This window comes from Zophobas morio, unplaced genomic scaffold (assembly GCF_036711695.1).
Source record: "Zophobas morio isolate AGI-343-1 ecotype UQ-CSIRO unplaced genomic scaffold, CSIRO_AGI_Zmor_V1 ptg000029l, whole genome shotgun sequence".
NCBI lineage: Eukaryota > Metazoa > Arthropoda > Insecta > Coleoptera > Tenebrionidae > Zophobas > Zophobas morio.
The window spans coordinates 10,242,597-10,267,527 of record NW_026972134.1 but is presented as its reverse complement, the minus strand read 5'-3'; the positions used below and the strand labels follow the sequence as shown (position 1 = coordinate 10,267,527).

Genomic DNA, 24,931 nt, shown 5'->3' with positions numbered 1-24,931 from the left:
TCTGGCGAAATCGAACATTTCTTTCCCTTGATTTATAATTTACTATTTCATTTCCATTTCCTTTTCTTAATCTCCTTAATCCATTCATGCGCGTCACTGATGAGATGACGAGGCATTTGGCTGTGACATGAGTCTTGCGGCTATGAGAGGAGATAAGCGCCAGATGTTTGCGCGAGGCAGATGTTGAATGCGTCCTATTTCCTGGACCGCCTAGGCGACCCGGCTTCGGACTTTGCCAAGAAAGAAAGTAACCGTCCTCTAGCCTGTGGTATTTTCGGGAGCCGGATGGGGGTTATGATGTCTTGCCCACACCGAGCGGTTAAACTCGGCATGTGTAGACGAACCCCACTTGAGTACCGAATTCACACAATTGCGCCGTATGACCGGAGGGATCATCAGAACCGCAGAGCGGTCGTTATTAATCCGCGGCCAGGCGCAGCGGGCGCCCACGATGATCGGAGCAAAAACGACTTCCTTAGCCGGACATACTTTCTTTGCCGCCCGATGGAGTAGCAGCACGTCATATTTGCCACGCTTGCGTTCAGAAGCCATTCTCAAGCCTTTGGAATACCACGCTATTTGTACATCAGCTATCACAACGATGCCGTTTAGCTGGTGAACTGCCAGATCGGGTTTAAACCATTGCCCGCACGGGGAGCGCAGGTGCGGTTCTTCCTCTATTTTCCAACCACGGGTACGACAGTGGCGAGCGACTTTCTTCACGACTTCATCGTGTCCCCGAATTCTTCAGCCGTACGTGAGCGGACAAGTCTGCAGCACGTGAGCTATCGAGTCATCGACATTACAACCGTTTCGACACCAACCGGCACAGATGGAATGGGTTTCGTCGGGAGATTGTCCGTTCCAGTTGCACCGCCCGGACGTAATCCCTACCCGACCAGTCGGCCGGCTTCACGCTGATCCAGAGCCTACTAGAAGAATCCTCAGAGACTTGTTCTAGGCCCTTGGAGAGGGCGCCACCGGCTATTCTCGCTCTCCAGAAAATAGACTCCGGAAAGTCACCCGCCATGTTTCACAACGAAGCCATCAATAACCCCAGCCTGCAAAGCCCGGTCATGTTCCTTCTCTAGCAGAGTATTGAGCCTACCCAGGAATTTTCGTGCAACCGCTTTACGCATAAGATTATCTCCCGCCCTGAGTCTCGGAAGTGACCTTGACATTCTGCAAGTCGTAGAGCAGTTGAGGAATGACATTATAGCCTTATGAGCGAAATTTTCTGGTCAGGTTTAAGAGGTGATTTCCTGATGCTATCTAGCCAGATTGTAAGGTTGCAGAGGTTCGGTCTTTCCACGCCTTTGTGGCTAAATTCGTGTCCCAGATACTGAAAGGCATTGAAACCATCGACATTTGGAATCAACATGCCGTTGACGGTGTAAGAATATCTATTCCGCGCCACTGAACGTCAGCTTACCACCCCGTCGATTAGAGCTCTACACTTGGCTGGGTTAACCGCCATTCCTCCTTCGTTCTAAAAATGCAGCGACATCGTCGGGCATCAGGGGGATCTCTACATCGTGGTCAGCGATGAGGATCAATTCGTCGGTGAACGCCATGATAGCACAGCGCCCACCGTTTGGTAATGAGCCGCCCTGGTATTTCTCATTAACCTTTTCCGGAATTTCGTCTAGGCAGATGTTAAATTAGACCGGACTGATCGGGTCTCCCTGTCTCACTCCACGGCGGATCCCAATTGGCCTCCTCGTGGCCGTACCTACTTTTATAGAGGTCGTCGCATCTATGGTCGCCATAATGTACTTAGATAGCATTTTGAATATCCCCAAGCGATCTAGCGCCCTACTAATAGAGCAGTGGGATGCCGTATCGAAAGCTTTCCGTACCTGAGGTACTCGTGGAGTATCATAGCGTTCGCAAGAGTGCCGACAATTTCTGTAAAACCCCTCTCGAACGAGCTCATTGAGGCCAACGTTGAAAGACGAGACGCCAACACCACCCTATGCAACAGCCGTTGTACTGCCGAGCCGATAGTAATTGGACGCCAGTTAGCCGGATCTTTCAGATCTCCCTCCTTCGATACCAGCGTAGTTCTGGCGGGAAGGGAGATATGAACATGCTTCTGTTCACGTTCATCGTGTCCTCCATGTCCGGCACATCTTTGAATTCGCTGAAAAAGTCCTACTTGAGCTGGGCCGCTTTCCCCTGAGACCTATTAGGTGGTCTTCCCGACTCCCAAATGGGCACGTTTAGATGAAAAGTCTGAGTGATCAAGCAAAGTTATAATGAATACAATTTTATGACACTAATTCATTCCTTACACTTTTATTTTACTGATGAAACATAAATACTGCACCAAATCACTCTAAAAATGTTTTAATCAGAGAAATACTTAGTAAGCCACCGATGTCTTAGAGTTTTGAACGGGCACACGTTGATTTAAATTGCAGGTTAAACCTGTATGCTGATACTTATTGACGGACCCGAATGGTTGTAAATGGTAACAAAGCGATGAGTAGGAATTAGGAAAGTTTTAAAACTGTAATGAAATTAGTTCAGTTTCCCATTCTGCATTAATTATTTACCTTTGAATTTAGATTTTTCAATCATTTTTTGTATTATCATTTCATTTGTTTGACATTCGAGTGACAGCGGTTTATCGACGGTATATATGATTTGGAGTATTACGAAATAGAAAAGGATGATGAATATTGGACTAAATAAATGGAGACATGTCTGGAAGCTTCTGTTTAAATCCAGTGCTTTCAGAAATAATTGATTCTGGAATCGAAACGGACCGCTCCTCGATATTTAAAGAAACGGATCATAGATCTGAGATTAGACGAAGATATTGCTGTTTATTTAAGGATATGTCCATATTTTAAACAGAGTAATCAACTGAAAGATTACACAATTTTGGCATTTGTTTTCTCTTTCTGGAGGTGGTAGTAATATAGTAGCTACTATGTATAACAATTGCTGAAACAACGTCATGATTTTTCGTCAATTTGTCAATTTTGTTCTCTCTCTCTCTCTCTCTCCAGGATGCGCCTGGACGGCTACATCTCGCTGGTGTTTGTTTGGCGTCGATAGCTCCACCCAAAGCCGAGTTATTCCACCGACAAGCGGAGATATCAATAATGGGTCACGACGCCAACGCTGCGATATGGCGCAGTTGCTGAGTGAATTCCTATATACTTGCACTATGTTTATGTGCTCCTGATACTTCAACTTATTTAAAATGTTTAGGTTGTTTATTATCCGATTTGTTTGTAATTTCGTATGGGGGCTCTTTGTGGAAGGTGATCTACCCCAAATAGGTAAGGTTATAAATTTCTAATATTAAATAGCTCCCACGTTTCGCTTTGGCACAGAGCACATGGATACACGTCCGCACACCACGACAGCTCGACAAAGAGTAGTGGAGGGACATGGAGATGCTGTTGGGGATATCCCCTGTCCGGACCCAACTTGACCCGACCCGACCCGAGCCTTCTTCTTTTTGCCTGAATTGATACCTTCTGCTGATGCACTACCTCGGCCATGAATTACTTTGGGCCCGGGTACCATTTATCCGCACGCGTACGGGCTCGGCCTTCTGGAATATTCCGCCATGACCTTCTTCCTCTCCACTTGAGCCTGGAATCGCGCTAGCATCACATCGGGCTTTTCCTAGTGTTGAGTCTGGCTCTGTCTTTCCTCCGCCTCTCTTGCTTGCATTACTTCCTCCACGTATTTAACCACTATGTTCCAAGACCTTTCGTCCCTAAGCATTATGTCGATCACGTTATTTGGGGTTAACTCTTCTATTGCTGGTAGTTTGCAATCCGAGGTGGAGTGCGCTTGAGCACTTTCGCCGCATGTACTTTCCTGTTGATCACAATTTCTTGCATATGAAGCATCTAGTTACTGTGATATGGTCAGAGATTTTGCATCTAGTGACCCCAATGTAGACTTTGCCATTGTTTAGTAAGGTTGTTCTAGTTTGATTTGTTCGTTTCCCGCTGCTGGGGTGACGAGTACCTTGGGCACATTCGGGGGAATGTTCTGCTTTCTCTTGGTTGTTGTGCTGATTTTACTCGAAATGTCAGCATAGGATTTGTTTTGAGTGGTTTGTGCTAGAGCGTGGATTCTGTGGTTTTGTGCTAAGATTGTATCCTTGATTTCGGATAGACTGTTTTGAATTACCACCGTGACAGATGTCCTGCCCAATAGGGCCGTAGCTACTGCTGAGATGCGTTGGGAAAGTGATTATCTCCTTCTTCCTTGCCGCCGCTTCGCGACTGTCTCTGTATCTAATTGTGGCCTGTATATTTTCTGCTAGTGAGACTGTTATTCTCAAAAGTTCCGGAACTTTTGCATTGCATTTTTTAAGGGTGGAAAATCTTCGGAGGTGCGCTGAACCCTTTCAGAGGGCTTGTCGTCGTCGCTTCTTCCCATAATATTCTTGTGAATTGTTACTTTTTCTACCCGGCTTGCGCCGGGGAGAGTTAGATTCGACTTTGGCTTTTTGCCGAACCTAAGGAAACTTATGTCTATTCGTCGACAGAGAACCTAGGCTTCGTTACCACCTTCGCCACGTGGAGGCAGACTGGGAATGAGCTAGTCTGGAGTTCGGTGGGTAATTCACGCTTAGGCGCACTCAACACTGAACCAGGTCTGAAATCCAGTGTGCCCTTTTCGTTTGAGTTTAACGTGCAACTCCCACCCATTGGATTTTATGACACGGCCCCGTATGGCCGAGGTCTACCAGTAACCGCCCATCGGGTGTAAACCCACTTGGGGGGGGGGGGGGGGGGGAGTACTACTACACAGGAAAACAACATGTCTGTTGCATGATTTTTTTTCATGAATCTTAATAGTTTTTCCACGCTTATTCCAAATAATTAAGCCGTTTTTATTTAGCAGCTCTAGTTTTACAGATATGGGGTGAAGAGCGTTTTTGCTAAAAATGCACTTACTTGAAGATATAAAAATTTGTTAAATGTATCTAGCTTCAATGAAATTTTCTTTTGTATGATTTTCTTGTTAGGAGTACTAATCTGAATGCTCCAACAATAATTAGCCATCATCTTTGTGTACCAGTAACCCTGGTATCGCTCCTCCATTGTACAAATATTTTGGTGAAAGAGTTCCCTGTGTTCCTTGCTGAGGTCACCAAGATTTTCGGGAAAACGGTCCAGATGGCTATGAAGGTAGTGCAGCTTAATACTCATGTTGCATCCAAATCGCTGCCAATGCATTAGTAATTGTTCAACGTGCTGAACGTAGCCATCAGATTTCCTATTTCCCAAAAAATGTTTTACTACCAAAACAAATTCTTCCCACGTACATATCTTGTTAACTGTCATATAGATGATAAAATTTGTATCATTTATTAATTTTCTGATTTGTGGGCCGTCAAAAATATCTTTTTGTAAAAGCTCTCCGCGCTTGCCTCTAGAACACCGTGACAGCCGCCGCTCGTGAGCGAACGGCGCACGCGTTTCGCCTCACCGAGTAAGTAAAGAAACGATGAAAGTAGTGGTATTTCACCGTCGATGTTGCCATCTCCCACTTCTGGAGCACATGGCAGATGGTCTCCTGCGCGTTGCAAGCATCTCTACAACCCTTAAGGTAGTCTGGGTTGGATGGGATACCTTGCGTGGGTAAATTGGCGGTTCGTAAGTGAATTGCACTTACCCAGTCTCTTCCCGTCCAGTTTTTGGGTGGGTAGTCAACCCAGCTCCTACTCGCGGCATCGTCAGAAGTGACCTCATGTCCCGTTATGAACGGACACCTGATTATGTTCTGCCGCCACATGTTCGAGGGGGCCTCAGGACCTACCACCGCCTCGAGTCTCTCACGCACCATCGTCACGTACGGGGACGCCAAAACCGCTTGTAGATTGTTGTCCTTAAATTCGCGGGCTTTCTCCGCCAAGTTGGTCAGGCGCTTTAATAGGATGAACGGAAGGGAAGAGGAAAGCTCCGTCAATCCCAGACCTCCATCGCGAATTTTTGCGAAGAGAGAGGCGTCCTGCGTGTGAAGGTGCAGATGCAGCCATCGTTTGACAAACATCTTGATTAGTTTGTCTGCCTCCTTCAGATCGTTTTTCGATACTCGAGGGTTCTGGTAGCAATGGTACACACCTTCAGTACCGTTTGCGAACCCATCAGAGATTCTCGAACGTAGTTCAAGAGGGTTTCACTGACGCCCTTAGCTCTTAAAGCATCGATCACCGCTTCCTGGCTGACAGAGTCAAAAGCCTTACGCACATCGAGAGAGAGCAGGTGATATTTCTCTCTTGGCAGCTCTTTTACCATGTATAAACGACTCCAACATGAGGAGGTTGGCCAAAGTGCCGTCGATGCGACGGAAGCCCTTCTGGCTGCTGTGCAGGTCGATGTGCGGGCTGATCTTATTTATGAGAATACGGTGAAACAATCTCTGCAGCACGGAGATGAGCGTGATCGGGCGCCAGTTCGCTGGATCTTTCAGGTTCCCTTTCTTAGGAATCAAAACGGTATTGGTAGTTCTCTAGGCGGTCGGGAGAACGTTTCTTAACAGAATGCAGTTGAAAAGAACTGCGAGGTGTAAGTCTGGTATCCTTTTGGCCGATGGAACGTTAATTATGTCCTGCCCCGGGGCAGAATTAGTCCAAAACTGTTTGGCGAAAGCCACGTTTTCAGTTGGTCAGGCGCTTTAATTGGATGAACGGAAGGGACGAGAAAAGCTCCGTCAATCCCAGACCTCCGTCGCGAATTTTTGCGAAGAGAGAGGCGTCCTGCGTGTGAAGGTGCAGATGCAACCAGCATTTGACAAACATCTTGATCAGTTTGTCTGCATCCTTAAGGTCGTTTTTCGAGACTCGGGGGTTTTGGTAGCAATGGTACAATTTGGTGATGATGTACCTCTTCAACAGAATGAATTTTTGGTACGGCTTTAGGGGAGCCTTCCCAAGAAGCTCCAACCAGCGCCTAAGATTATGGATCGACGGTTTCAGCGATCCGGCCGCCGATATGTCATGCCCCAGGAAGGTGTTGAGATCAGACACCTGAGGGGGATGGGACGGTCATCTAAACCAAACTGGGGCTTGGTAAATATTGCCGGCGAACCATGCAAATACTTCACAGACACCGCCGCGCACTTACCGGTGTTCAACTCCATGCCTCTTAAAGAGAGACTTCCGACAATGAAGTTTAAAATTTCCTGCGCTTGAGTGTGAGTGTCCGCAAAAGCCACCAAATCGTCGGCGAAGGCTAAAACAGACAGGGAAAGTCCGTCTGCTACCGCACCTCCGCTGAAGGTTTCATTAACGTCCTTAACAATCGGGTCCAACAGAATATTGAACAGCAGAGGACTCAGAGGGTCACCCTGCCTGACTCCTCTCATGATCTTAATAGGCCTTGTGCTGCCCCGACCCACCTTCAGTACCGTTTGCGAACCCATTAGAGATTCTCGAACGTAGCTCAAGAGGGTTCCTCTGACGCCCTTTGCTCTTAAAGCCTCGATCACCGCCTCCTGGCTGACAGAGTCAAAAGCCTTGCGCACATCGAGAGAGAGAGTAAGTGATATTCTCTCTTGGCAGCTCTTTTACCGATGAATGACATGCGATTGAAACTAGCTGGTACAGGTAACTTTTGAGAGTTTAACTAATTGACCTAACTAGTATTATAATTACAACTGCCGGGCAGTATGGGTCCACGAGGGGGTGGGTGGTGTTGCCGCGGCCGCCGGAGCGAAAGTCCTTGTGGTCCTGCCTTTTCCAGACTATCTTTATAAAAGAGCGGTGAGCCGAGCACCCTCATTTAAGTACGGAGGCGATGCACCCTCGCCTGAAAGGGAGCTTAATGTTAAGGGCATCTTCGAGGGGCTTGTTACAGGCAGGCCAGCTCCCTCTGGCACCGATGATGCAAGGTAAGAAAGTTAAAGCCACGTCGGGCCATTTCTTTTGGGCGGCTTCCAGGAATTTGGCGTTATCATATACCAGGCTTTTCCGGTCCCAGATGGATTTCATGGGTTCCGAGGTCTCCCAACTGATCTGAACGTCGCAGATGATTGCAGTGTGGGGAGAGGGGAAGGTCACCACGTCCGGCTGAAACAGCGTGCCGTCCGGGTGGCGGAGATGTGGCTCCTCCAGTGTGGACCACCCCCTTTTTGTGCAGTGGGCGGCGATCTTTGCCGAGTTTTGTGCCTTGCCACTCTGGAGTCATGGGAAATGGGGCATGAATGGAAGACGTGGCATATGATTTCGTTGGCCTTGCAGCCACCCCGACAGCCCCTGAGTGCCGCGGGGTTGCTCATGATGCCAATCGTGGGTAGGTTCGCGGTCCGAAGGTGAACTGCACGAACCCAGTCCGAACCAGATCAGCCCCGGGGACGTTCGATGATCCAGCGCCGGGAGGAGGGGTCTTCCTTGGCTTTCTCCAGGCCCTTAGAAAAGTCCCCCTTCTGAGATCTCGCGGCGGTGGTAGGTGGGTGGGTATTTGTTAGCTAGTTCTTCTTGCTTCGAGATGAGGTTTGCAGCCCGGACCGAGGATAGGGCCGCGAGGAGGACCGCGTCGTCCGGGTTCCTGGACTTGAGCTTGGTGATACGTCGAAGGAGGATGGTGGGAATAGATATTGCTACCTGGCAGATGCCGAGACCCCCGTCTTTTAGGGGGGCGTGGATTAGGATATCGGCCGTGTGGAGATGGAGGTGTACAATACGCTTGATGTAATGGCGTGTAACTTTATCCACGTTCTTCAGAGTAGCGACGGGGGTCCTCGGGGACATAAGAAAATGAAGGAGGCGTGGTAGAAGGTGTACCCGTAGCAGTGTGAGCTTCTGGTGAGGGCTCAGGGACAGGGTAACGAGGCGCTGGAGCCATGCGGAGAAGTTTGTGAGATTAGGCTTCATGACGCCGTGCGTGTCGAACGCGTACCCTAAGTACTGCATCGGATTTATGTCGGTGATGGTAGATAAGGCCTTCCCGTTGATTCGGATCCCCGGTTTTGTTATGTGGTAAATGTTGCCTGGGGGGATGGCGCCAGGACGAGGGCTCGGCATTTATCAGGGTGCAGAACCATCGCTCTCCGGTCGAAGAATGCGGAGGTGGTATCGAACAGCTTGCTGACGTCTTTAGCGTCGTCGCCGACCAGGAGGAGGTCGTAGGCGAAGGCGAGGACTCGGCATCGGGGGCCACTGTGGAAGGGGCAGTCGTTTTCAGTCATGGAGTCGAGGGTGTCCAGGAGTTCATCAATAACAAGGTTGAATAGCAGGGGGCTGAAGGGGTCGCCCTGCCGGACTCCACGCCTGATTTCGAGAGCTCTCGAAGAGGAACGGCCGACTTGAAAGGAAGTGACGGCGCCCTGGAGCGTGGCCTGGATGTAACTGCTCAAGTATTCGGGGACCCCGGTTCTCTGTAGGGCCCGTGTGATGGAGTGGTGGGATACCGAATCAAAAGCTTTACGAATGTCTAGCGAGACTAGCGCCAGGCCTCGTCGGGCAGATGTTCGTTCCCCCATGAGCGAGTCTAGAATGAAGAAGTTGGCAAGGCAGCCGTCAGTGAGGACGAAGCCCCGCTGGTTTCTATTAAGGCTGACGGTGGCGCTAACTTTGGGTATATGAACCCGGTGGAGGAGCCTCTGCACTGCCGACCCGATGGTGATGGGTCGCCAGTTCTTAGCCTTTCCTGTTTTGGGTACCAAGACGGTACGGAGTAACGTCCATTCAGGGGGCTGGTATCACGACGCTAGGATCAGGTTAATAAGAATAGTGAGGGCGTTGTCGCTGCATCGGGCGACCTTGGGGGCGACGACGCCATCGCACCCGGAGGTAGAGGCTCTCCAGCCTGACTTGGCCTGTCAGACGTTCTCGGGAGTAATGAGCTTGAACTGGTGGGAAGGGAAGCCGCCCTTCGGCAGATATGAATCCGGATCTGCTGGGGACTGGGACTCGAACACGCTCCCGTGCACTTCCATGTCGGGGCCGTCTTGATTGTCAGTGAGTGGCACACCTGCGGCTAGGGCGTCGGCCAGTAACCGGGAATTACGTCTGAACAGGTCTTGTGTGAGCTTAAGCTCGGCGGCCTTCCTCTGTGACTTATTAGGGGGTCGCGCGGGTTGGGGGAGGGGCGATTGCCCTTCTTGTTGATCTTGGGATGTTTCCGCTCGTCGGCAGGGAACAGGTGTTCTAACATCTCATCGATGAGCGGCCCCCAGTCTGCGGGGTTGAGGAGCAGGGCACGGTGGACCCAGCCCCTAAGGCGTCTTACAGAGGGGACGTCCTTCTCAGCAATTTCCCGAAAAAGGGGGCTGAGGATGTCTTTGACGTCTTGCTGCTGGCGGGGGGTAGGGCGGGTGGGATCCATGGTGGGAGAGGGTTGGGAATGAGCTGGTGTAGGCCGAGGCGTGTGGGCCGAATTCGGGGTGCAGGCCGGAGATGCCAGTCCAGTGGAGGTCTGAGACGGCGAGTCGGTGGTCCAGGCGGCCAGGTTCGCCTGCACGAAGTTGATGGAGTTCTTAGGGGATGCCAAGATGGAGCGGGAGTCGGCCGGAAGGCCCCGCCTAAGGGACGTAGCCGACAGGGAGGTAGGTGATCACGTTGATATGAACGGGCTGGGGGAGCTGGGCCCCGATGTGGCGACCTCGCGGCAATGGTGGGGAGGGCGACGTCGAGAGCGGGCGGGGAACTTGCGATGAGGTTGGTGTCTGATGGAGCTGTTATCGGGCCATGGATCGAAGTGGAGGTCCGACCGGCAAGGGACCCGGGAATGATGATTTCCTGGGTGACGTCGTTGCCGCTCTCGACGATCCTGATCATCGTGGGGGAGGGATCGGGGCCGATTGAGGCTTCGACGCTGGCTCGAGAACTATTGGTCGGGTGGGGGAGTGACTCCGGAGGCGTCCGGGTAGGTAGTGGGGGGGGGGAACCGAATAGTGGAGGGTCTATGAGGAGCCACTGGAGCTGCTGGAGGTATCGGAGTCTTCTAGCCCGGTGCTGGTTTCAAGATCGCTGTCGGAAGGGTTGTTGTTCAGGGAGGCAAAGAATGCTTCAGGGTGACCTCTTCGCATATGTTGACGCATGCCTGACAGACTATCAAAGGTCCGTGGGCATGCGTGGCACCGGTGTGAGGCGGGGGGGCTTGAGGGCGTCTCGGGGCATCTGGGGGCAGACCTTCCTGTGTCGGCAGACTCCAGAGTAGGAGTGGTAGATCGTCTGGCAGAAGGGGCAGGGGTAGGAGACGCCCTGTGGGTTGGGTGCCCGGGCCACCTGACCCGCGGCACCGTAGACGGCGTTGTGGCGCCGGAGGCTGGAGGAGTGGCGGTATTCTTTGCCACAGCCTAGGCAGGCGAATTTCTACCGCGGTGTTCTGCGATCAGCGCGAACGTGGCGTGTCCATCCGGATTTCGTCTGCAGCAGCCTTCCGCAGAGTCCGCAGATGAAAGGCGACCCTACGGGTGGAGGGGTGGCTTTGGGGATGCAGGAGTGCTCCTCCAGTGCAGCTGGATCCGGGAAGGTGCAGTTGCAAGCATCGAAGACGAAAGCCATTGCGGTGGAGGGCGTGGGGTGTCGTGGCGCGCGACGCGGGTGGTGGTCGCGAGAGAGGAGAGAGGAAGGAGGATGCAGGGGTCCCAGTGACCCCTACTTGGGCTCCTCCCCCGGGGGGAGCGAGACAGCGTGCGCCTCCCCTGGTGCAACTGGAATGGGCGGTTGGGGCATGTCGGGGGGGAAGGGTGTGCAGCTGGTGGTGGGGGGTGTCAGAAATGGAACACTGAGGCCCTGTGTGACGTAATTCTTTCTATAAAGGGCTCATGTAGGGTTATGGCCAACTAACCCAGTCAGAAAGGTGTGGGCTCACAATGATCAGCTCAAAAAAAATATATACGTGGACGCCACGAATTTATCACAACCTTACACGTTTGGTCACTCTTTACATAGTGCCCACCTAAATTCGAAAGCAAGATCTCTAGGCCAACACAAAGGACTTATACCAAATAAGACAACATAGACTAGCTTAAGATATAATATAATTACGGTAATTCGACAGAGATATAGGTTGTTAACGAATACCCGATAAAATAATTATAATAAACTCAATCTTCTAAGTGTTAAACGTTTCAAACTGGTTAATATTAGATTATCTCGGAAAATCACGACCTCAAAAAAAAAACTAGAGAAAAATTATAGATTGAGACAACATAACGACTTGGTGATTTTCTCCTTCTTCGGGCTGTTCCCCCTTGGGGACCTCGTGTAGTGGCGGGGCGATTTCTGGACGTTGACTTGGGTAACTGGAAGGTATTCCCTTTTCCTCTAACTAAGCACTCCCTAAATCCTTGTCTTACAGGGAATTACCGGGACTCAACAGCATGGTATTCTGGATGGCAACCCTGCATCGGTCGCGAAACACGTACCCCAGAAAAGCCTGTTATTTCAAGAATTGAATATTAATTAGTTTGTTGAATGGGTGTTTCACGTAACTTTTAAATATCGCAGATGTTGCAAGCACATTTAATATTAATATAAGGCCGAAACTATTATATAGAAATCATTCTAGCGATTCCCTGGGAAAAATAAATATGTATTTTTACCTTTGATGGCGTGTAGGCTGCTTGATATTCGAGAAGACGCCTTTTATTTCAAATCCGGCCTTTCACCGCGTGCGTTTCTTTCTATTTCAACCAAAGGAAAGGAATGCACCTAGCTTGCAAAATTATACATCCAGCACCACGCTCTGGAAATGGGCTGTATTCGAAAATTCCCCTAACACTTGGAATTTTGAATTATTATTCTTGCAAAACTTAAAAAGGTCTCACTCGAATGACTGGTAAAATTATACTGACTGCGACCCTCTTATCTTTCCCGTTTCTTTTTAGAGCTGGATCAGAAAAACTTGGCTATTGATAACAAAGTGAATTTTTAAAGTGGGCGGCAAACCGCGAAAATTTAGAGAAATTATTTAATATTAATTGTTGATCTCTATTCGTATATGTCTGTATTTCGGATTTAAGCAGTTCTATGGAACACTGGAGTAAAAAGTAACTGTTACACCTGATATGTCGAAAAGAATTTTTTCCCAGAGAAAATATCCACAGGGTGGCGAGTTTTGTGTTTATGGACAAGGCGTCGGGGGCGTCGAAGTTGGGCTGATGGTGGATTCGGACTCCCCTGACCTCAGGGAATCCGAATATAGCAGGCGTCGGGGGCGTCGCGACGCCCAGATTTCATATGGAGCCCAAATCCGGGGTCAAAAATTTGGGGGGCCTGAATGGGGGTCGTGGGTGGAGAGCGTCGCGGGCGGAAATGGCAGACTTACGTGTTCCGAGCGAGACGGACGGATGGGGGGCTGATCCAGAAAAGGCGTTTATCGGTTGTCGCCGTCGGGGGACTGGCGCGAGGCTAGACCGGTAGGGATGGAAAATAGCCGGTGGAAAGTGCCCGACGGCGAATTCCGAGGTTGTGGGGCGCGAAGACGGTCTCGAGCGTGGACGTTGGAGGGGCTCGGAAGATGACGTGAACGAGTGACGTACGTGTGTAGCGAGATGGTAGGAGTGGCGAGGACGGGCAACGACCGTTACACTAACCGACGGCCGCTATGAGTCAGCCGAGGCCGGACTTTTGAGTATTACGTGGTACATTGCCGAATGCGCTTTACGCATATGCTGACGCAACCCCTGAAACGAATCAAAGGTCCGTTCGCAGATTTTACACGCATGCGCTACTAGAGTGTTCGAGGTTAAAGAGACAGCGCGACCAGCACACACCTTCCGATATCTGCACAGGCCCTGAAAGGACCGGTAGATCTTATCGCACGAAGAGCAACTATACCTTACCTCAGAGTTCTCTGGGGCAAAGCAGGATTCGACCGGTTGCGAGTCGCACGCAGCTTGATGACGCTTTAGGCTGCAGAGGTGCTTATATACCTTACCACAGGATTTGCATGAAAAAAGTTGCTCCTGACTTGGTTCGGAAGGGATCGAGATAGCAGAAGCATTTGACGTAGATATTTTCTCGCTGACGCCCTTCTTTCCTCTAGGACATGAATTGCGTATATGTCTCGTGAGGCCCGACTTCGTCTGTAATACGCTACCGCAATAGGGACACTCCAGATTAGCCGAAGCTAAAACAGAGGTAGATTGGGCGCTGGAGTCGTCATCACCTCGGGCCACTGAATGAGGTTTACGCCCTTTGCAGAATAACCTCTGGTGCGTCTGCAACGTCTTATCCATCGGAAAATACAGGCCGCACATATCGCACGAGTGCATCATTATCGATCCTTATTGAGCGCGTGAATGCAGACTAAAAAAAAGGGGGGGGATTGAACAAAGGAAGGCGATTGAACGTCAATGACACAACTACAACATAAAATTAAAAGAAACATAACCATATACCATTAAGGACGATAGACTAAATTAAGACGAACACGTAAGCACTGAAGCTCGGTCACAATAAAAGTAAAGAAATTCGCTATTCCTGGCAGGTACCACCGCTGGACAAGTCGAAAAATAGAGAATAGGATAAATTGAGATACAGGACGGGAGAAGACGGACACGGGCAACTCAGCAGCCCAACAGCAGATCCCCCCAACCACAAGGGTTGGAGTGCCAATATATCCGTGGCAGAAACTGGTAGATCCTATCGACTCAAAAATCCCGGAAATCAATTCCTGAGGTCGAAAAATACACCCTAAAGTTTTTCCCCGCTTGAGAACAGCTCAGGGAGCTGAGTTTTGGACTCCTGGACTGAGCGTCGCGGGCGTCGATGTTGAGATAATGGTATATTTGGACTCCCCGGACCTCCAGGAGTCCGAATACGCACGGCGGCGTCGGTCGGCGTCGGGGGCGTCGCGACGCCCAATATTTGCGAGTCGCCCAAATCTGAGGTCAGATTTTTTATTACAGGCTTAGGGCCCCCAGCGTCGCGACGGCTGCACAGGTACAACCTCCACAACGACGTGAAAGAGTCCCTAGAAGGCTTGCACGTCCTAGGATCGAAAAGGATGGATGCCAATTAATAAAAAGAGAGACGCTAATCTGATTGATATTAAAGACGAAAAACACAAATCAATAAAAAGGTAGGTTCTTTATCAAGTCTCCGTCCACAAAAAACGATTAAAAGAACCAACACATTAAAAAATGCCGAATAATTTTCGCATTTACTCACCAATATCTCTGGGGCTAATGGGCAGATCTTGATGGGCCATGTGGCAAAATGGCCTCCACCACAATACGCATCTTTTGATACCACACACACATAAATTGGTCCACTTTAAACCACGATACTTTGACACAAACACGGAGCGATGTAAACCGTTTACCCGCGCTTGCTTGAATTTGACATTCAGAGCACTGGGCAGAAATCACATTGCGTCAACACCCGCTGGGGCCATCGCAATGCTTTGTTTTAATTAGACAGTCGGATTCCCCCGGTCCGTGCCAGTTCTGAGCTGACCGTTGAATGGCGGCCGAAGAGGACATCCGGACGCCCTTTCGGGCGCACCCGGAGCCTCGCAGCAAGACGGTTCCGCGGGAGGCCAAGGCACGGGACCGGGCTCGAATCCGACGAAGTTACGGATCCAATTTGATATCGAAAAAAAATCGAAAGACGATGCAGATCTTGTAGTTGTGCAATAGTTTTTCAGTTCGAGGTGTGCGTCAAAATTTAAAAAAAAAATTCGATCAGCTTCAACACTTTTGCATGTCAGTTTCTCAGTTCGAGGTGTGCGTTGAACTTTGAAAAATAAGTAAATAAACACACCTTTCCGGGGTCTCGTCTCGCCGACAAGACGAATCCCCAAGCTAAGGACTGAGTCTCAACAGATCGCAGTTGTAGAGCTTCTGCGGTCGCCGCTTTGCACGCCGGCCAAATTCCTCGGGCGCCTCGAATACAGGGGAGAAAGTATAAGTTGACATCGGGCCACTTTTGAAGAGCGGCCTCCCTAAATTTTTCGTTGTCGCACACACGCCGTTTGCGGAGATGGGCTCCGAGGTTTCCCAGCTGACCTGAGCGTCGCAAACTACGGCGGTGTCGGGGGAGGTGAAGGCCACGATGTCGGGTTTGAAGAGCGTGCCGTCTTGGTGTCGGATATGTGGCTCTTCAAAGGTGGTCCATCCTTTCTTCTTGCAGTGGGCGGCGATCCTGGAAGCGACGCTGTTATGTTGCTCCACCCCGATGTCGTGGGCAATTGGCCAGGCCTGGAGAATGTGGCATATAGTCTCATTGGCTTTACACCCTCCTCTGCACCCCTAAAGTACCGTAGGATTGCTCATAATCCCGACGGTGGGCAGGTTGGAGGTCCGCAAGTGGACGGCCCTGACCCAGTCCCCGCCTGACCATCCCTTGGGGCATTCCTCAATCCACTTGCGAGACGAGGAGTCCTGCTTTGCGTTTTCCAATCCCACTGAGAAGGCCCCTCGGATGATCTCCTGGCGATGGAAGTCCGCTGGAAATTTCTGCGAGTGCTCTTCGAGCTTAGTCGTCAGGCTGATCACTCTAGCGGAAGAAAGTGCGGCTCGCAACACCGCATCGTCGGAGCTATGCGAGGCCAGGTTTCTGATTCTGCGGAGCAAAATGGCCGGGATGGAAACGGCCATCTGCATGACTCCGAGGCGTCCGTCCCTCAGAGGGGCGTGGATGAGAGCGTCCGAAGTGTGGAGATGGAGGTGTAGGAAGCGTTTCACGTAGTGACGAGTAGCTTTGTCGACGCGGGGGGACATCAAAAAGTGGAGTAACCTCGGTAGCAGGTAGGTCTTAAGCAGGGTCATCTTTTGTTTTTATTTTTTATTTGTTCTTCCTTTATATGTATAACATTTCTAGGTACTTTTCAAGATTCTTTTTCCGGACTCGGTGACCACTCTGCAGAAATTTTGCTCCAAAAGTTATCCTTCAATGCTAGTGTTTCGAATGTAATATCCATCTCCATAACTCCATAAAGAATTAAGGATATTTTTGGACCTCGGTCAATTGCTTGATTTTTTAATATAACATGAGGCAGTCCATCTATTGTCACCTGATTACCGATTAGTAAAATAGTAGTCTGGCGCCTGCCAGCAGTGCCTCCAATTGTCACATTAAAATTCATTTTCTGTTTCTTCTTCAACATTAACTGATTTTGTTGGGGCTTCAGCGACAGGACAGCGAGTCGCTGCAGCCAGGCTGAATAATTAGTCAGGTTGGGCTTCATCACCCCATGAGTGTCAAACGTGAAACCCAGGTATTGCATGTCTTTAAAATAAGGTTTAACGCTGGGTATAGCCTTCCCTTCGATACTAAGGCCGGACTTGGGGGCTGGATAGACCGGCCCGCTGGAGGAACGGACGAGCACCAGGGCTCGGCATTTCTCAGGGTGCAGCGTCATGCCCCTGCGATGGAAGAACGCTTCTGTGGTGCGTAACAATCCCTTCACATCTCCGGCGTTCTCGCCAGTTAACACCAGGTCGTCGGCGAAGGCGAGTACGCGGCATCTAGTGCCGTTGCTGAAAGGGCACCCGCTGCCCTCGGAAGAGTCTAGCGTGTCAAGGAGTTCGTCCACCCCCAAATTAAAAAGGAGAGGGCTGAGGGGGTCTCCTTGCTTTACGCCGCGGCGTATCTCGATGCAGGGGGAAGTTTCGTGCCCCACGCGGAAAGATGTTACAGAGCCGCCATGGGAGGCCATAATGTAATCCGACAGACGGTTCGGGACTCCGCTCCTGTCCATTGCACGACGGATGGACTCGTGCAAGACCGAGTTAAAGGCTTTGCGAATGTCGATACAAACTAATCCCAAACCCCGGCGGCTACTAGTCCGCTCGCCCATGAGCGTGTCCAGCGGGATGACGTTGGCCAGACATCCGTTGACAGGGATGAACCCTCGTTGGTTGAGATTCAGGCTGACGGCAGCGTCCAGCTTAGGGATCAGGACGCGGTGGAACAGCCGCTGGACGGCGGACCCGATGGTGATGGGCCTCCAGCTGGTGGCCAGCCTGCGATCCTTCCCCGTTTTAGGGACCAGCACAGTTCTTAAGAGGGACCAATCAGGGGGCTGGTACCGCGGCGCCAGGACGAGGTTGAAGAGAACGGCCAGGGCGTCGTCGCAGCACCGCTGAACCTTCATTGCGAGGACGCCGTCGCAGCCCGGGACTGACAGCTTCCAAGTTCGTTTAGCCGCCTTGACGTTCTGAGGAGTGATCGGAGAGAAAGGTAGCGACGGAGATGGCCCCTTCGACGTGAAGGGCTCGCGGTCGGGAGGGGAGGGGGACTCGAACATCGCCCCGTGTACCCGCATGACCTCGTCGGAGGGATGTCCGGCTCGTCAGATGGGGGAGCTCCAGCCGCGATGGAATCGGCTAGGCCCCTAGGGTTGCGACCGAAGAGCTCCCGGATCTTTTTCAGTTCTGCGGCTTTGCGATGGTGGCGGTTGCTGGCTCTCCCGGGCTGGGATGGAGGGAGGCCGCTTCGCTTCTTGGGTGCTTTGGGATGCTTACGCTCGTCTAGGGGGAAAAGGCAACCCAGCATGTCTTCGATGAGCTCGCCCCACTGGTCGGGTTGTAGTTGTAGGGCGCGGTGGACCTAACCGCGTAGCTTCCTAACTCTAGGATTGTTCTTGTCCGCGATCTCGCGGAATAGAGGGGCGAGATAATCCCTCACGTCCTGGTGAGTGGTCGGCTGGGCAGGAAGGTGGGCGACGGCGGGGCTAGGCTCGAAGGGGCGCTCTGATGGATCGAGGTCCTGGCAGAGTGGATGGTTCGATGAACCCAGAAGGCTGTCCGGAACGCTACAGGCCGGGAGGGTGGTGGGCGGATGCCCACACAGCCTCGTTCTCCGCGGCAAAGTCGGTTGTTCTATCCGGAGACGTGGTGATGGAAGGGGCGTCCTGAGATTGCAACGACACCGTGAGCCAGGGTAGAGAGGGTGCGGCTAGAGGCGAGGCCACTATCCGTGACCTGTCAACAGGTGCCCGCGGGCTCACTAGGGTGGTGGGTGATGTGATGGGAGAAGCGTAAGCGAACCCTGGTGATGAGTCTCCCGTGTACGGAGAAGGAGGAGGCAGACACGCGGCCGGGGATTCGGTGGTCAAGCTAGCACCAGAGAAGCTCACGTTGGAGACCGAGGACACGGGACCCTGGATTACAATGGATCTCCGAGCCTCGGAAGAACCTGGGATGATGATCTCCCTCGCGATGGTGCGGCCATTCTCGACCACCCTGATAATGGTGGGAGAGGGGTCAAGATTGAGAGAAGCCTCGATGCACGATTGGGGTGAGCCGTCCAAGGTGGAAGAGACGCTAAGTGGGGGGCCCGCTGGACGGTGGTTGAAGGTGTCTGACAGGCTGGGCTCCAAGGCTGCCGATGCCGAGCGAGTCGACATATCGGACGCCAGCGATCCGTCCGGGTCGCTGTCTCCGGACGCGTTGGTGAGCGACGCGAAGAATGCCTGAGGGTGAGCTTTGCGCTCATGAATCCTCATGCCTGGGAGGCTGTCGAAGGTCCTCGGGCACTCAAGGCATGGGTGGAGAACGACCTTGGCGCGAGCCTCGGCTGGTTGCTGGGAACACTACTTTTTATGGCGGCAAATACCCTGAACCGAGTGGTAGACCTTGCCGCAGAAGGGGCACGAGGAGCTTAGTCGGGGTACGGAGGGCTTCACGGGGAGTAAGCCTGGCGCGCATATGGCCATGTGTCGGGTGAGGCTGGAGGGGTGTCGATACTCCTTCAGGCACCCTACACAGGAGAAGGTCCGTGCCGCCGACGGGCTGGAGCTCCTGTCTGCGTCGGGACGCAGGCGGCAGCTGTCCCGGATGTGGCGCACCCTTCCTGATCTCGTTCGGATAACTCTGTCGCATATCTCGCCGGGGAGTGGCGAGCCCGGGTAGACGGCACCCGAGATGTCGCGGATGGTCGCGACGCGGAAGGAAACGCGGGAGCAGGGGGGGGGCGCAGAGGTCCCTGTGACCCCTACTCGAACCCTGCTCAACGTGGGAGCGGGTCGGGTGGGCGACTCCCTATCGCCTGGCCGACGAGGCGGGCTGCAGTGAGAAAAGCCTACATGATGGGCCGAGACTCGCGATGGATTGAAAGTTTGTGCTCGGGCCTCTCATGCGAATCAAAGTCTAAAGATTTTCTGTGGCGCCGAAGGTGGACTAGATACGAGTCCGGCGATGTTTCCAAACGCTCGGCGAGGTCAAAGAATCCCCGGATACCCTTTTTCCCGGCTCCTAGGTCGTCTGGGGGCCGAGTTTGCAGCTGGTGTCACCGGCGTCGGGGGGTCGAAAGTGAGAACACCGGATTCTGACTCTACACACCCTCAGGAGTCCGAATATCACAGCCAAACCTTTCCCAGACGCTGCGTCTATGGGCGTCGCGACGCCCAGTTTTCGTGGGTCGCCCAAAAACGGTGTCAATAAAAATTAGGACGCCTCTAGATGTAGAGTACGCCGAGAAGAAGGCGGGCGTCGAGGTGGAAACCGGCGTCCAAGCAGAAGCGGGGCCTGAGTTGGGTGGGAGCCTAGGGACGCGAAAATAAAAGAAAAATAAACCAACTCAGGTGCAATGTCGTAAGGTTCAAAACTCCACGGCGCGATGACGTAACGGTGTTATCGACACGCCGCTTGCCAACGGCCGGAGTGAGGACGCGATGGTTAGATTTTTAACGGTCGCTACCGAACATTTGCAGATTAAAAAATCGATATTTCGCGAAACGCTTGACCGATTTGGCTGAAATTTGGACCAAAGTAAAGCTGGCGTCGGGGCGCTTCTTTTAAGCCCAACTACACAATTTTTACAACACTTTTTACCACCACTTTCTTGGAGTTAGACGGAGCGATGTAAAACACGACCGTATACCCGCGCTTGCTTGAATTTCTTCACGTTTGACATTCAGAGCACTGGGCAGAAATTACATTGCGTCAACACCCGCTGGGGCCATCGCAATGCTTTGTTTTAATTAGACAGTCGGATTCCCCCGGTCCGTGCCAGTTCTGAGCTGACCGTTGAATGGCGGCCGAAGAGGACATCCGGACGCCCTTTCGGGCGCACCCGGAGCCTCGCAGCAAGACGGTTCCGCGGAAGGCCAAGGCACGGGACCGGGCTCGGATCCGACGTCGCCGCCGAAACGGCAACGCTTCACCTCGCCCAGGCCCGGCACGTCAGCCGCGACCCGCTTCCCCGACAAGCCCGACACGCTCCGATCCTCAGAGCCAATCCTTATCCCGAAGTTACGGATCCAATTTGCCGACTTCCCTTACCTACATTATTCTATCGACTGGAGGCTCTTCACCTTGGAGACCTGCTGCGGATATGGGTACGAACCGGCGCGACGCCTCCACGTGGCCCTCTCCCGGATTTTCAAGGTCCGAGGGGAAGATCCGGACACCGCCGCAATTGCGGTGCTCTTCGCGTTCCAAACCATATCTCCCTGCTAAAGGATTCCATGGAACTCGAACGGCACGTCACCCCGACGGGCCGCTATCGCGGCTCCGGATGTCGCGTACGCCGGATCGTACTCGAAACGAACGAACGTTATGTAAGTCGTCTCGGCATCGACCTCCAACGGTACGCGTCTAAAAACATCCAACTCGCTCCGACGAACGCCTTTCTCAAACGAGGCTAACCGAACAGTCTTTGAAATTCACACGACCCTCAGCCAGGAGCGGTCCGGGAACAGTTTATCCGAGGACCGCAATGTGCGTTCGAAATGTCGAGGTTCATGTGTCCTGCAGTTCACAAGTTCACGCGCAATTAGCTGCGTTCTTCATCGACCCACGAGCCAAGTGATCCACCGTTCAGGGTAATCTTTTAGAATATACATTAAGACGCACGTTCTCTCCGGCTCGCCTCGCGACGGCCTGGAACGTTCTGCGTCGAAATTCTCTCGGTTTCGATTGTTTATTAAGAAAAAAAAAGAAAAAAGAAACTTTCTTACGACGTGTTGTCTTACTAGTTCCTTTCTCTCTTTTTTTAGTTAATCGCAAGACTTAATCTCCTTTTCTAAAGCAGAAGCTCAACCGCACAACGATCACTTAACCAAACAAACTAGGTGTGATTTCGTCAAACGGCGCTTCCTAGGAGCGTCTCGAACGACGTTTCGAATCGTCTCTACGATAACGGCGGCATCGAGCCGAACCCGTCGGTCGGACGAAAATCTTTTAAAACCCACTGTGACGATGACGAGCAACGGCGCACGAAACGCCCCGCACGTACTTACGAAACCTGCGATCCGAATCGAACTCTTTGAGGTTCTTTCGCGGATTAAGGTGCCCGAATTGCCGTCTGCCCGATCGTACGACGAACGCGCGTAAAGGACCGGCGCCGCGAGTTCGCATCGGCAGGACGCCTAATCCGACTCTGGACTCTTAGACGCGTTTCCTCTTTCGCATTTCAGCAGAAATTTTTACTGCTTGGAAAAATCTCCTTGCAGTATTTCCGTCATTCGAATTACCGCTACCTTCTTGCCTTGGAAAATCTACCAGGAGACCTAATTTCTCCTCAAAATCCTGCTGGATTCTCTTTTTGCGTGTTTCGATTTGTTTAACACATTCTTTGCTCCTCTGCCATTTTTGCACATTTAACTTATAGGATATATGTAACAAACACTCAAAGAAACGAATCCAAGCGTGTAATGTCGATAGTCCAAATGTTAGCATCTTCAAATTGATATATTTCTGTTTGCACTTACCTATGTCATTCATTTCTTTGGGTGTAGCCTTACAAATGTAACACGACATAGAACTTTTATTTTGACTTATTGAATTACACACTTTCCCATCGATCATAGTGAAGATCAATTTATGATGCACTAAAATTGTGTTGTCCCCGAAAGTAACTCTTGAAGGTTGCACATTGTTTATATCACTTTCTAGTCTATTAATAACAGATTGTGTTAATTCATTCGTTTCCTTAGCAAATTGTATTAATATAGGACGGCAGTATTTGTTAGAAGAAGTGGCAGGATTTTGCCAAATATTCACGTCTGCATGTCCGAAAATACTAATTGGTACTAAAGAAGACAAGAAAATGCTATTATCACGAATGTTACTTGTTTCCCATTTTTGTTTATTTTCTCGTAAACCCGTCGTACCATCACATCCATATTTACATATGAAAGTTACATTTGACAAAGTTTCATTTGGTAGATTATTTTCAGGTAAGGTATCAGAAATCCTTTGGTAAGTATGGTCAAGTAGAGACTGAAGATCAACTTGTGCGGAGCTTTCTGTTATCGATATATTTCGGGGATAGCATTTCTTTTTTGCTTCCCTAACGTAATCGTAGGAAGGAAAAACCTTTTGTAGCTATATACTGATCCTTCCATAATTTTGAATCGACCATGTAAGCAAGAGCCTCGTCTGGTGACATTTTAGAAGGTTTTACACATTTGTGCATATGTTTATATGCACGACATGTTCCAGTTTTCTGAGAGGTTGAAAAAACTTCTGCTAAAATTTTCGCAGCATCATTTTTCCCAGAAGACCGTAGTTTCATTTGAGCTGCATAAACTAACTCATTTTCGGTATTTTCCATTCTCAATTCTTCGGTTCTCCTTCTTTTGGACCGATCGCTAGCTTCTGCAAAACGGACACACGGTCTTCCTATAATATTTTGTTTGGATTCTTCGCTAATTTGTTCCAACGGTGCACGTGCCCTTGCCGCAATAGTTGGATGATTTTTGTCGCTTAATAAAATTACCAAGGATTCGCCTAACCATGTTTCATATTTCTTAAAAAATGTATCTTTTTTTCGGTAACAAGAATTCCATTTGTTATTCCACGAAAAATGACATCCACTAATGCTTGATGTTAAATGCTTAATTCTGAAATTATTAAAAACATATCTTTTTAATTGTACGTAAGCTCAAAATAATAATTTTTTAATACGAAATATAAATTTAATACTAATAACTCAACTACTTGCAATTTTTCGACTAATACAGGCCTTGCGGAAAAAAAGTTTGTAAGCTCCTTGTTCCGTATAGGTTTACTAATTATAATTCGCCGGTACAATTTCTAACAGATGCTAACATTTTTTTGAAACTCAATTTGAATACAAGGAAAATATTTTTGACAAAATTAATTACGTTAGCTTTGAATCCTCATATCGAAACTTAGTCAAGTTCTAACTTAAAACTGAAGAAGTAGGGTAAATTACTTACCTTTAGTTAACACTTCCATCGTAAAAACTTTTTATTTTTGCAAGAAATAAAGCCAATATATGCTGCTTAAACTCACTCGACTTCCCGATGTTTCAAAACGAGACAATCGCTTTGACATCAGCCCACTTCTTTTAATAGAAATATGATGAATACGTTGTTTTTTTTATCAAATTGCGTCCTAAGCATTGCGGATTAACTTATTGGTAATAGATATAGAGTCATAGGTCTTTAAAATATTTATTATAAATTTTTGCCTTTTGGCCGCGTTTTTTGAGATATCGCCCACTGTGCCCTGTGGGCATCCCTTACTCACCTTTCTTTCTATCTCGTCAGCCTCTCCTACCACACACACTCTCCTATCTCTGAAATAACTCACCCAACACTTAATCTCCTTACACCCGACTTCCACCAACTTACTCAACACATCACTCCACCTTAGATTATCAAACGCACCCTTAAAATCGACAAAGACTCCCATAACATACTTCTTTCTCGACTTCTCCACAACTTGTCTCACTCTCAACCATGCATCCTGTATCCCCACTCCTTTCACAAATCCAAACTGGGCCCTCGACATTCTCCCTTCCAGTACCTTTCCCAATCGCTCCACTAACACCCTCTCAAACACTTTCCCCATTACACTTAAAAGGCAGATAGGTCTGTACGACCTCTTCAGGGACCTGTCTTTATCAATGCCTTTTAAGAGAATGACCAGTCGCGCAATCTTCCACTCCTCCGGAACCCATCCTTCCCTCATACACGCATTAAACAACTCCATCACATACTCCGGAACAACCTTCCACACAGCATCTATCATCTCAGGCGTTATACCATCCATTCCCGCTGACTTCCTCTTTCTCATACTC

The 24,931-nt window shown here is 50.3% G+C and overlaps 1 long non-coding RNA gene and 1 pseudogene across 1 annotated transcript in view; one reads left to right on the top strand and one right to left on the bottom strand.

Annotated features, from left to right (window-relative positions):
- LOC135137768 (uncharacterized) overlaps positions 1-24,931 on the top strand; it is a 69,496-nt gene that overhangs the window by 3,539 nt on the left and 41,026 nt on the right. The gene's annotated exons all lie outside the window — the stretch shown is intronic.
- LOC135137783 (5.8S ribosomal RNA) lies at positions 21,551-21,707 on the bottom strand (annotated as a pseudogene).